The 14372-nt window shown below is 41.0% G+C and overlaps 1 protein-coding gene across 1 annotated transcript in view; it reads right to left on the bottom strand.

The window, feature by feature from the left end:
- The window catches only part of LOC126471159 (katanin p60 ATPase-containing subunit A-like 1), a 115358-nt gene that overhangs the window by 18339 nt on the left and 82647 nt on the right, over positions 1-14372 (bottom strand). The gene's annotated exons all lie outside the window — the stretch shown is intronic.

Consider the following 14372-nt stretch of genomic DNA (forward strand, 5'->3'; position numbering starts at 1 on the left):
ACTCCTTCTGTTATTTCTGTCCTACCGGTTGTGTAGCTGGTGGCTTCACCCCTTGAGGCGAGAGTTTGATGATTTGTTGCAAAGCTGAACAGGGGGATGGTGATGCTACCTTGACACTGGGCAATTTCACAACCTCGGACCTGAATTGTAGGTTGCACGTCTGCATGGCCATGTCCTTTATGGAGTGAGAGGTGACAAGGACAGAATTATAGGTGCCACATGGGAGAATGTAAGGTTTGCGACTAGCCAGTAACTTGTGAGCGACTGGGTAAGGCACTTTTTCCTTTACCCTGATCTCTTGGACTACCTGTTCATCCAGATACATGGGGCAATCATGAGAGGCGGCAGCATGGCTACCATTGCAGTTAATACAGTGGGGAGAAGGGGGCAGACAATTGCCCTCGCGCGTATCCCTACCACAGGTGACACATTTGGCTGGATGTCAACAAGATATTCTGGTATGGTTGAAACGATGACACTGGTAGCAGCGCTTTGGGTTCAGAATGTACGACTGGACTATGATAATTTTATAGCCTGTTTTGACCTTGGATGGAAACACCACTCTATCAAAGGTGAGAAAAAGAGTGCGGATGGGCAATAAGGAGGAATCTACTTTTTTCGTTACATGATGGACAGCAATGGCACCCTGATCACAGACAGGTAAGACCGGATTTCGGCCTCAGTCAGACCGTTGAGCAGCCTGGTGTAAATTACACCATGGGAAGATTCAAAGTTCTATGGGCCTCGACACAAACAGGGTAGCCATGGAGAAGTGAGGCAGTAAGCAGTTGTTGTGTTGGAGAATCAGAAGTAGTCTCCAAAAGTGCCATTCTGTAAACGAGAGCAGGATTTCACAGGGCCTGCAATTGCATCAATACCTTTCTGAATAATAAATGGTAAAGAACTGACCATCTTCACTATGTGAGACCACAAGGAACCGTGGTTTAATTAACAACCTTCAAATTCATGTGATTTATGGTGTAACTGAATAGATAAAATGTGTCATATTCAACTAGGAGGCAATTAATAAAAATGTACCCCACTTCTCTTTATGAGCCAAAGTGGCTGCTTGCTCTGGCACTGAGGGAGAATCATCTACATCTAGATCAACATCTACATCCATACTCCGCAAGCCACCTGACGGTGTGTGGCGGAGGGTACCCTGAGTACCTCTATCGGTTCTCCCTTCTATTCAAGTCTCGTATTGTTCGTGGAAAGAAGGATTGTCGGTATGCTTTGTGTGTGCTCTAATCTCTCTGATTTTATCCTCATGGTCTCTTCGCGAGATATACGTAGGAGGGAGCAATATACTGCTTGACTCCTCGGTGAAGGTATGTTCTCGAAACTTTAACAAAAGCACGTACCGAGCTACTGAGCGTCTCTCCTGTAGAGTCCTCCATTGGAGTTTATCTATCATCTCCGTAACGCTCTCACGATTACTAAATGATCCCGTAACGAAGCGCGCTGCTCTCCGTTGGATCTTCTCTATCTCTTCTATCAATCCTATCTGGTACGGATCCCACACTGCTGAGCAGTATTCAAGCAGTGGGTGAACAAGCGTACTGTAACCTACTTCCTTTGTTTTCGGATTGCATTTCCTTATGATTCTTCCAATGAATCTCAGTCTGGCATCTGCTTTACCGACGATCAACTTTATATGATCATTCCATTTTAAATCGCTCCTAATGCGTACTGCCAGATAATTTATGGAATTAACTGCTTCCAGTTGCTGACCTCCTATTTTGTAGCTAAATGATAAGGGAACTATCTTTCTATGTATTCGCAGCACATTACACTTGTCTACATTGAGATTCAATTGCCATTCCCAGCACCATGCGTCAATTCACTGCAAATCCTCCTGCATTTCAGTGCAATTTTCCATCGTTACAACCTCTCGATACACCACAGCATCATCTGTAAAAAGCCTCAGTGAACTTCCGATGTCATCCACAAGGTCATTTATGTATATTGTGAATAGCAACAGTCCTATGACACTCCCCTGCGGCACACCTGAAATCACTCTTACTTCGGAAGACTTATCTCCATTGAGAATGACATGCTGCATTCTGTTATCTAGGAACTCTTCAATCCAATCACACAATTGGTCTGATAGTCCATATGCTCTTACTTTGTTCATTAAACGACTGTGGAGAACTGTATCGAATGCCTTGCGGAAGTCAAGAAACATGGCATCTACCTGGGAACCCGTGTCTATGGCCCTCTGAGTCTTGTGGACGAATAGCGCGAGCTGGGTTTCACACGATCGTCTACAGAGTAGATTTCTAGTCTGCAGAAAAGTCATTATACCCGAACATAATACGTGTTCCAAAATTCTACAACTGATCGACGTTCGAGATATAGGTCTATAGTTCTGCGCATCTGTTCGACGTCCCTTCTTGAAAATTGGAATGACCTGTGCCCTTTTCCAATCCTTTGGAACGCTACGCTCTTCTAGAGAGCTACGGTACACCGCTGCAAGAAGGGGGGCAAGTTCCTTCACGTACTCTGTGTAAAATCGAACTGGTATCCCATCAGGTCCAGTGGCCTTTCCTCTTTTGAGCGATTTTAATTGTTTCTCTATCCCTCTGTCGTCTATTTTGATATCTACCATTTTGTCATCTGTGCGACAATCTAGAGAAGGAACTACAGTGCAGTCTCCCTCTGTGAAACAGCTTTGGAAAAAGACATTTAGTATTTCGGCCTTTAGTCTGTCATCCTCTGTTTCAGTACCATTTTGGTCACAGAGTGTCTGGACATTTTGTTTTGATCCACCTACCGCTTTGACATAAGACCAAAATTTCTTAGGATGTTCTGCCAAGTCAGTACATAGAACTTTACTTTCAAATTCATTGAACGCCTCTCGCATAGCCCTCCTCACACTACATTTCGCTTCGCGTAATTCATGGTATCTACTATGTTGTTCTCTGCTGTTAGTCATTTTATCCAGATCCCTGATGGCTTTGTGGTCATTAACAATAAAATCAAGAATAACTGCTCTACTGGAAGGTGAGCAACAATGATGGTTGCTACAAACAATCAGGTAATTTAGCTTTAAAAGCTGGGTCATGGTCAGCATCACATAGTAAAAGGTGGGTAACTTATTTTGGCACAGAGGCTAAAGCATAAGACTTTTTCTGTAAACCCTTCTTGCAAATTCTTTATGTTAGGCTGAACCATAAATGGTACACACACAAAAGTCTATGGGTCTAAATGAATTTATTACAGAATTGTTATATGTGAGACCTGTCCGAACCCCAAACATTTCCACTCAAACACTTCAAAATATCAAAAGTTTCAGGTAAACTTTTATTAAAGTTCTGCAAGTGTGGTATCCATGCAATCTTTTAGCCAAGTATGAGACTTAGGGCCCCAACTGACTAAACAGAGTTAAGAAAAATACCCCTGAAACTGTTCTTGTTCATTAAAGAGTTCTGATTAACATGAATGTGCACTGTTGTACATGATGAAAATTATAAACCTATTTTGGTACCAAATCTTCCAATCTCTGAAGTGTCAATTGTGGTGGACACATTAGGCATGCAATCCAGGAAGAGTAGTAGTAAATAATAATAAAATCACCTACAAACAGAAAGATCTTCTCTGGACAACTCACTATGTTAATTGTGTCATTTATAGCAATGGGAAAGAGGGTGACACTTCAAATGTTCCCTTGAAAACACAATTTTCTTTTATAAAATTGCTTGAGTGTGTGTCTTCTATTTGGTAATGAAGAGCTGCGCTCTGCAAGGCCAGATTTCATTAAAATTAGTAAGTTCTCACAAAGGCCTCAGTTGTGATTCTGGCCAAGTATGTTGCACCTCCATATAGCATCATATGCTTCTTCATATATCCCTATGAAGCCTCGTTTACACTGGAGTGAACATAAGCAAATGAATATCAATGAACAAGCATCAGTGAACAAAAATTCTCTCTGGTGTAAATGATAGGCAAATGTGAACAAACAGCATTCAGTCATGATCGAGTCACATTTTCTTATGCATTTTCACATTCTGCCAGTTGTTGATCTTTCAGTGAACCATAAAAGGAAGTTTCCATCCTCTCCACTTCAGCACTATCAGCAGAGAGAGTTTTTAACTCTAGAAATGCATGACAGAGATCTTCATCCATTTACATTAATATTAATGTAGGATATTGCCTGTTATGTCAGGAGCATGTAAATGTTAGTTCCGAATTGGGCATGTTGTCATCTCCAGCATTTTGCCTCATCCTATGACAGTAGCATGGAATGATGAACAACAAACCAATGAAATAGAGGTGAGTATAATGCCCACGAGATAGACGTGAATGCAGGTGGATATACAACAGATATATGGACTGATACATACCGGAAAATCCGTTACCTATCTATCACTGAACACTTTATCAATATTAGTGACTGCAAAATTTGTTACTGGTGACAATTTATTTTTTCTGAGAAGAAAAAAAATGAGGAATTTATTAAGAACTACACTCTGGAAACTTTATTCAAATTGTTTGGAGTAAATCCCTAGAATTTTAATTTTTTTGTCACTGAAAGAAGCATTAACATAGGCAAGGCATTGCAATCCTTTCAGCATTATGCACGCATTACCCGGTTTTGGGCACAGTCCCGTAACACAATTTTCAATGGTGATTATTTGATAAATGGGGTTGCAGTGGTTTTTTTCAAGAGTTATGCTGGCAAAAATACTATCCGTTTCATGACGAAAACTGATTACGTGAGTTCGATGCAGACAAGCTTGAAGCAAGAAACAGAAAGTAGGTGGAACAGCTTGTTTAGAATGCTACAGTTTGTAGTTGGGCAGAACAATGAAGTCACATAAATGCTTCGAGAGAGAGGCATCTCTGTAAAACTTACCAGTAATGACAACAACACTGCAAAAGAACTCTTGACATTTTCAGAGTCATTTATTGATTCAATAGCAGTGCTGGAAGGCAAAAACTTTCCAACAGTTCAGTTTCTTTTGTTATGGGTACACTCACTGTAATACATGTCCCAAAGATAGAGAGGGATGTTTAAATTACTGCAAGTTCAGTTTTCTTCATACACACTGCATGTCCAGTAAATGAAAATTGTGCTTAATTGCAAAACTCTGGTTTCAGTGTCACATGTATTTTGGCAGTACAGTACAACTATCATATTATCATCTATTGACTGTAGGTACTAAAAAGTGCTGCAAGATCGCTGTCTCCATCTCACATATGAGAAAGTCGAAATTTGGACATTGCACAGACTAGTAACATTTCTGTGGTCTCTCCTTTAATTGTTGAAAATAATGTCTGTTCCTGATAGAGATGAGATGTTAAATACTGTGTGTCAAATGTGTGATGAAATGCCAGTTCCTGATAAGCTATAACAAAATTATAACGTGACAATAATATCTCACTCTGTTTTTCTGATATCTGTAAATATTTATTTCAGGCTGTTGAGAGAATGTCAGCAGCTAAAAATATGAAGTCACAGTTTTTGTAGTAACAAGACTGTGGTTCATGTCATACTCAACCGATGAGATTCATTTGTATCTAACCCAAGTGGATAGTTATGACGACTATGATCGGCTTGAGAAGTGAAAGCATAACCACCGTCTCTTTCCTGAGCTATCTATTTTAGCAAGAAAAGTGTCTTGTGTTCCAGTCTCAAACGTGACTAGCGAAAGAGATTTCAGAGCAGCACGGAACTTTATATCGAATGGACTAAGCAAGCTTGATCCAAAACAAGTTGATTCACTGTTCTTACACCAATGGGGAACAATTTGGAGACAATTTAGTTCCTCTTAGAGTTCCAATTTCTTAGGTGATCAAGTTCACATACATACATTTGAATCAAAGCAGATGGTGTTATAAAAAAACAGCACTGTGATTTTTCTGTTTCCAAATTTCCATTATTGCATAAAGCAAGCTATTTGTTCTTGTGGATCACAATGATGTCATGATTAGACACTACCACCCAGGAATATAGGTCTACAGCGTAACCAAATTAATCTGAGCATAGCTCCGTCAGCTGGTGGGAATATGTCAGAATTGACACCAGCCTGCAGACACACAAAGCTGCTAGTAAAACGGTCACAAGAGGATCGTGACGAGTGCACAAGCCCGGATGGCCTCTGCCATGACCTCCCTACCGTGAGTCATTCGACCACAGTGCCCTCTTCAAGCATTTTGTGCTCGGGCGAGCCATGGCTGAGCACAGTGCACTCAAGCAAGTATGAGTGGGCAAAATGACCAATTTGCAGACCTCTAGTAGGCATGCAATTTGATTTGAAGTTGCTGGAAATCTGTGAACAATTTGAGATCCTCTGTCGATAGCACTCACTACTTGATGTCAATAAAGAGCTAGTTGTGCTTCACAAGAAAAATATTTTCTGAATTCATGCTGGCTATTTGTCAATAAATTGTTTTCTTTGAGGCAAGTCATAATGTTTAAACAGAGTATAATCCTAATGCAAATCGATGTCAGTGACATGAGCCTGTAATTCAGTAGATTACTCCTACTTCCTTTCTTGAGTACTGGTGTGACCTGTGCAACTTTCCCAGTCTTTAGCTGCAGATCTTTCATTGAGTGAGTGGTTGTACATAATTGTTAAGTATGGAACTATTGTATCAGCATACTCTGAAAGAAGCCAGGAATAGAGGACATGTCCTCATTAAGAAAGTTAAGCTACTTCGCTACACCGAGAACATCTACTTCTGAGTCACTCATGTTGGCAGCTGTTCTCGATTTGAATTCTGGAACATTTACTTCCTCTTCTTTGGTAAAGAAATTTTGGAAAACCAAGTTTAGTAACTCTGCTTTAGAGACACTTTCATTGGCGACATTATCATTGTTACAGTGCAGCGAATTTATTAATCGTGACTTGCTGCTTGTGTACTTCACAAACAACCACAATCTCTGAATCGTCTACCAGATTATAAGATGGTTTCATTGTGGAAACTATTAAAAGCATCTTGCACTGAAGTCGGTGCTAAATTTTGAGCTTCAGTAAAACATCGCCAACTGTGGAAATTTTGCCTTCTTTTAAATTTTACTTGCTTTTTTTTTTTGTTGCTCCTGTAACAGCATTTTGACCTCTTTTGTGCACCATGGGGGTGAGTACCAACTCTTATTAAATTATTTGGAACATATATCTCAATTGCTGGTGATACTATTTCTATGATATTAAGCCACATCTAAACAACACTTACATAGTCAGTTTGGATGGATTGGAGACTCTCTCTTAGGAAGGGCTCAAACAAATTTTTATCTGCTTTTTTTAAAAAGATATATTTTGCATTTATGTCTGGTGGATTTGGATGTTATGGCATTCTGGCTTGCTGCACTGACCTTATAGCCACTAATCAGTGTATCTGTCATAGTGTTGCTTAGAATTTAAGTATGTTTTCACAACCATTAACACTTTGAGTGAGCTAATGAACTAAATGTTCAACATAATTTTTGGAGTAAGCATACAGTACAATTTTGGATGATATTTTATGCCTACTGTTTCATACTGTAAGAGGCAAACTACAGCATGGCCACAATGAACCAAATTATTCTCCCACATACAAGTGAACAAGAGTTGAGAATGCAGTCACAAACATAGAAGAAACCCCAGTACTGATACAAGCAATTGCTAACAATAAGTATAAATGCAATACGAAGGCACATGCTTGCAGCACTGCGCTTATAAACAGGCAGCTCTGGTAGATGGGGCAGCATATGCTGGGCCATGTGCGTAAGTCATGTGGCCCACCACATGTGGCCTCTAGTGGCCAGCCCACGTAGTCGCCGTTGGTAGAATGTTGCTGGTGTTGCAGTGCATATCCAAGTATTATGTACAAGGTTATAGCACCTACCACTAGCTTTGAACGTGCATTTGTGTCAACAAATCGAGAGTAGACTAAAGTCACCACCAACTATATTTGTACGAATGCAGTACCTATTTGAAATAAGATAAGTTAACTTTGAACCGTTCAGCATCTGTATTGTCTCAATTGGGGGTCAGTAAAATGAACCAATGATTAATTTATTGTGGTTGTCAAGTATGGCCTCTACCATAATAAATCACGAGAACTATCAATACTAATTTCACTACAAGGTAAATTACTATTACTAACAGCAATAAACACTTCACCATCAATTGTACTTAATCTACCTTTTCTGAACACATTAGGTCCTTTGTAAAAGTTTTGGCTGAATCTGTCTCTGGCTTTATCCAGTTTTCAGTACCTATAACGATTTGAGCTTCAGTGGTTTCTATTAGCACTTGGATCTCTGGTTCTTTCTCAACAGAGCTATGACAGTTTACAACTGCAATACCTATTTTGCTAGGTCTACCCTCATCCTTTGTTTGTCTTACATCCTTTTAGTCTGATGCTCTTTCTGTAATTTCCCCAAGACCCTTTAAATTAAAAGATCGCTCAGTCCACTCCACACAGTCCTCACTACCCGTGTAGCCACTTTCTTTGTGTAGTGGACTTCTGGCCTATTAAGCAGGACCTAATACCCCACCACCCTACAGCACAAGCTGAGGAATCTGCACAGACTATATGGTCGCAGAACTGTCTGAGGCTCTGATTCAGACTCTCCACTCAGTACAGTACCAAAGGTCCGCAATCGGTCCTGTTGCCGATGCTATAGGTACATAGGAACTCTAGAGAGAGGAAACAGTACAGCAAAAGCTGGAAGCTCTGTGTGCATCAATCACATGTTCAAAAGAGTTATGATGCCGCTGGTGGGCTTAATGTTAAAGCTCTTGTCGACAATCATCTTAAGACAGCACAGAATTTGCCGTTGCTGCAAATCATATTGCCAAGTACTTCCAGCATGTCCCTTCAACAACAAGAGCTGGAAGATACTTGCAAGAAGTAGTAGTTCCCACACATTGCATTATGATCACTGGCAATCTTAATGAAAGCTTTCCTGGGCACCGGTGCCCATCAGTCACTGCTTATCTCCTACCTTTGATTTATAAACGATTACATACTCAGGGGCTTAAAATTAAACTTTTACATGGATTTTGTTTGCATAATAGCGCAAATCTCACATAAATCTGAAATTATTAGTCTTCAACCAATAAAGGAGAAAAAACACAATCTCTGCTACAAATAATTTAGTTGGATTCACATAAAACTTAACCTACACTGTGCAACGTAATTAAAAGTTCACTTTTTCAGAATCCTGTAATTGTCCCCCATTGTGATGAAGTTTGAAATTTGGCTCAAAGGCATCTTTGACCTTCCTCTGCAATGGTGCAAAAGCACAAAACTCTACGATAGCACCCTCGAGCTCGGCAAGTTATCAACACGTGTGTAAGAAAGGCCACAGCCCTGGAGTTTATGGGATGTGTAAGGTGTGTTAATGGTGTCACATTGGCACCAAATTTCACCACAATTGTGCCCAATGCCACTGTGGACATCTCACATGATGGGAAGGTCGTCATACCCCCTCTTACCCACATTTCATCCCCTTCTTTTGATGCCTCCGAGATGGAGGTCAGACTGAAATGACCAGCACTGACATCACACAGTTTTCATATGGGTAGCTAAAAAACATTTCAGACACACTGTTGCTTAGTATGGACACAAAAAGGACTCAGGGGTTGCCTTTAAAGTGTGTCAATGAAACCAGCTCTTCCCTTGGGCACTGATTCTCACACATTTTATGATAAAAAATGACAGTATGCAGTGTGATGAGCAACAGGACAATGCTCATAAAAACTTTTAACACTGCTGACAATACCTGAATGATTCAATCCTCCTCTAAGGAAAGTGTGAGCCTGCAACCTGACAAAGTGATTGCACTCCATTAGACTGTAGCATGACAGCAATTTTTGCACTAGTATACAGGATGGAACCACTAAGGACTGTTCAAAACCATTTGATGAAATCTGAACGTGATCCAAAGCAGCAAAGGGTGTTCGTGCTTTATGCTTTTCCAGCCCTCCTGTTTAGCACTTTCCCACACAGACACACTTATCTGCAGAAAACTGAAAACCTGTCTTTCCAGCCCACTCCTCTAACTGCCGCACTGTAAGTTGGAACTGACGGCTCGCCACTGCAGCACTGGAGGAGGAACAGAAAGCAGCAAAATCGTCTACAAATCAGGAGCACTGTACCGGACTCCTTACCATAGATGTGGTAGTGTTGATGGCTATGGCAAAGAGAGTAACACTTAAAACACTGTCCTGAGGAACACCATTCTCCTGTTCAAATCGATCAGACAGTGTGTCACCAACTCGGGTCCTAAAAACCACTGAGATAGGAAAGACTGTATGAAGATGGACGGGGAGGTGGCCACGAAAGCCCCATTGATGCAGTTGTGCAAGAATACAGTGTCTCCAAGTAGTATCATATGCCTTACTTATATAGAAGAATATGCCGATACAGTGATGCTTACTGAGGAAAGTCTGCTGAATAGCCGCCTCTAGGAGGATCAGATCATTGACAGTGGAACGAAATCTTCGGAATCCACATTGAGAGCTGTTAAGGAGTTGCATGGTCTCTAACAACCAGACCAGACAACAGTTAACCATTCGCTCCAGGGTCTTTCCTACACAGCTTGTTACGGCAATACTCTGATAACTACTGGGACATGTGCAGTCCTTTCCTGGTTTGAGGAGAGGGATCAGAATTTCCTCCCCCCATGAGTTGGGGAAGTTGCCTGTCTGCCATATTAGATTAAAACATTAGAGGAGGATTTGCTTTATGCCACCGTCAAAATCTCAGTCAGTGCCAGTTCGAAGTCTCACATGGAGAAAGGGGAGTTGTAGGCCTCAGAACTGTCGGACCTGAAGTCCAACTTTTCCCTCTCTACAGTTGTATGATAGCAATGAAATGCCGTCTGAGCAATGTCTCAGTGTTGTTTGGAGGCACCCCTGTTTCAGCATTGCTGCTATCGGTAAACGACTGCGTTTACCGGAAATCCTTGAGATGGTTTCCCATACCTTTATAGAAGACGTGGAATGATTTATGGAGTCCAGGAACGCTCATCATGACCATTTCTTACTCTCCATAATGACGTGTTGAGCTTTGGCCCTCGCGACTCGAAAGGCCCTAAGGTTGCCTGCTGTCGTTCGGGATTTAAAATATCGAAGAGCTGCACACCTTTCCTGGATCGTGGAATGGCACTCATCCATCGACCTAAGGACTGCAGAATGGAGAAGCCAGCGGCACGATAGATCACTCATGTGATGTGGTCCACCCTTCCTTGGACACTGTCGCAGTGTTCGAACACAGCCAGCTAGCTGAAACATATCCAGTTAGCCCTGCTGACCATCCATTTTGGGAACTTAATTTCAGGTGGTGAGCCATTTAGTAGGTGAAGGCGGATTGGGAAGTGGTCACTGTTGATGAAGATCACCACAGACAGGCAGTCAATCCCAGTGTCATGAGCGGCTTTTCTGTAGTTCCCGCAGATCGCTTCACCTCCACAATTCATAGTTGTATGGGCGAAATACTGGCATTTATAGCACCACATAGGGTTTGGAATGTAAGGCCGAACATTAAGTTGAAGGAACTCCACCATAAGATGTTCAGGCAGTGTCAGAGAATTGAATGTGACAATGAAAGCAGTGTTTTCAGTTGCTCCATTATTCCTGCACGTTCGTTGTTCCACATTGACTATTGCCTGGGATGACCAGTCTTGCTTCAGTTCTGCTATAATCCATTCATCGTAAGAATAAACCTGATGTAAACAAACACAAGTGCGATGATTGGTCAGAAGCCATAACACATGTATTCTGGTGTTGTTACACTCTTGGAAGTAGGTCCTACTTATGTATCTTATTACCAAGTTACGTTAAATAAAACTTTAAGATATTCAAATGTATTAACAGCCATCAACATTTTTCTTAATCATGTTTCAGCTATGAAGTTTTTATTTCAAAAATTGTGTACAGTCACAGCCTCTGCAGCACTGTGCTCTGATTGTCACGCTGTTAATGCGCAGTATAAAAATGGCTGAGGCTGCTTTCTGTTCCATAGTGGAACATGGCTAAAAAATGTCGAGAAATAGGCTGCACTTAATGTTTCTCATAAATTTATGGAGATAATCGGCTTTGAAGTTTTCCCAGCATTGTATACACTGCAGTTGATAAACAAATGTATGTTGAACGTGTAGCGCAGTTGGTAGCGTAATGGTCTCCGAGTAATGTGCGGTTATTCGAGCGTCGATTCTAATCATCCCAGTATCTTTTTTTTTTTTTTTTTTCCTCATTCAATCTGAAATACCTACATCTCTTAATTATAAAACTCATCATCATTTTTAATGAATAACGCACGTCTTCTTGTTTCTAATTACATACTGGATGCGAAATTCCTGTTTCCATTTCAAATACAAATTCTTAATTATCGATGTCTTATGAAAGACTGTTCATAAAGTTGTTTAAATTAAGAAAACATAACAATTTAATTTTTTAAGGCAAAAATGAACAACCAAATCCTCTTTATTTGGACTATGTCCATCGTTTTATACTACAGAGGTAGATAAGTATCATAGAAACATGAAAAACAATCATTTTCACAGCATCGAGCACATCATAAAACTGCTGCATTTTTACATTTGCTACTGTGCCATTACAATATATACCCAAGAGAACTGATATGGAGCCAAGCTGCGGTATTTGGCCTGAGAAGTAACAAGACTGTTAAGCTGCCAGATGTACTGGAACTAATGCACACAGCTTTTTCACACGTCACTGCCGAGTGCTGGCAGGATATAGAATGGCTCGTCATAAAAGAAGAAGAGAAAATGCTGCACCTGGTTGACTTCATGGATTCTGTTGTTGACAGGCTCATTATCAATATAGCAGGTGACACTTCCAGAACTCAAATGTATTTCTCGGAGTCGGATAAGGAAGGAGCTAAGAGACTACCAGATGACTGATTATAAGTAATACCTTCAGTGGCTTCAGTATTTTTAACTATATGGTAAAATCCTTCAGTGCTCTCTTATGTTACACACAGCTTATGTAGAAAAAATTACCCTGTGGTTAAGTCAGGAATTTTCATCATCCTTGTTTATAATTGCAAAAGTACATTAGCTAAAAGCGATAACGTGTAGCAGTTTTTTTTTTTTTTTTTTTTTTTTTTTTTTTTTTTTTTTTTTTGTCTAAGGAGCATATTGTGGGAGATTTTCAGTGTATTATGTCATTCTGCTTAAAGATTAAATGACATTCGAAGCTGTATTGCTTCTCTGCTCATCTCTTTTTATGTGTGAACTGCAGCTGACCACGTCACTGCAGGCTAGCTCTAACAGCTGCACGGCCAGTGCTGTCCAAGTTAAATGCGCCAGTAAACCTGTTGTCCTGTATTATCGCTAAGTCGATGTGTGCATGACGCACAGCACAAAACATACCCTATTATCATACTTGACAGTACTCGAGACAGCTTGGCGGCAACATCAAGTGAAACGGAAATCCAATGAGGTTCCAGCAAATGCGGAAGAATACATAGTGCAATGTTTACATCAGGTTTATTCTTACGATGAATGGATTATATGTCCATGATATCTCAGCATGTGACAACTCCCTTACTGGAGTTGAGAGAGGAGTGCATCTCAACAATGATATCATAGTCACCTAGTTCCTGTGATTTCTTAAGAAGGTCTACCTGTGTTGACCTGTTAGTTTTGACCAACAATGAGCCATTACACAATTGTTTCATAGTTTTTAAATGTTCCAGCAAGGCCTTCGAAAAACTTATGGATATAAAACTGGGACACTTTTTCAGACGTTCACTCCTTCCTCTTTCTCACCAGAAACACATTGTTATTCATGAGTCCATGAGCCCTGTTACTGCAGTCCAAAGTAGTTTTATTATCAGCAGGACTAGTCCCTCTCATTCTTTTGGATGAATGGGTGTGAATGCTCCCAGGTGGTACACCCTTCCCACTGTGAGGAAAAGATGATGATTTTGAGGGTTCCATCTCGGTCCCAAGAGTAGCTAGGGAAATAAGGGTCCACTCAGACAGAGCCCCACGTGCCTGAGTAAGCCTTATACAACTGAAGCACACAAGGTTCCCCAGAGATTGCCCACTAACGACTGTTCCATCTCAACAGGTATGCATCCCACCAGTGCGCAGCACACCTTGAGATTGAGGTTTTTTTTATAGAGGTTTATACCATCCTTGCGACTCAAACCAAGATCCCCATTCCCTGGGACACACAACATTCCGCTGCCACGCCGCGGTTGCTGAAGCATGCCCAGAGCTTACGGTGATGGGGAACTGGTGGCACTTACCAGTCCCCATCTTAGGAACCCCGGGGTCGCCAAGCCGGTACTCAGCAAATCAATGCTGAGCCCCTGAGGGCCTCCGAGATGCCCCAGATTGGCTACACCCTCAGTACCACCTGTAGACCTTTGTTGAGCACTTTAAAAATGTAACTGTACAGTGA

Source organism: Schistocerca serialis, chromosome 3 (genome assembly GCF_023864345.2).
Source record: "Schistocerca serialis cubense isolate TAMUIC-IGC-003099 chromosome 3, iqSchSeri2.2, whole genome shotgun sequence".
Lineage (NCBI taxonomy): Eukaryota > Metazoa > Arthropoda > Insecta > Orthoptera > Acrididae > Schistocerca > Schistocerca serialis.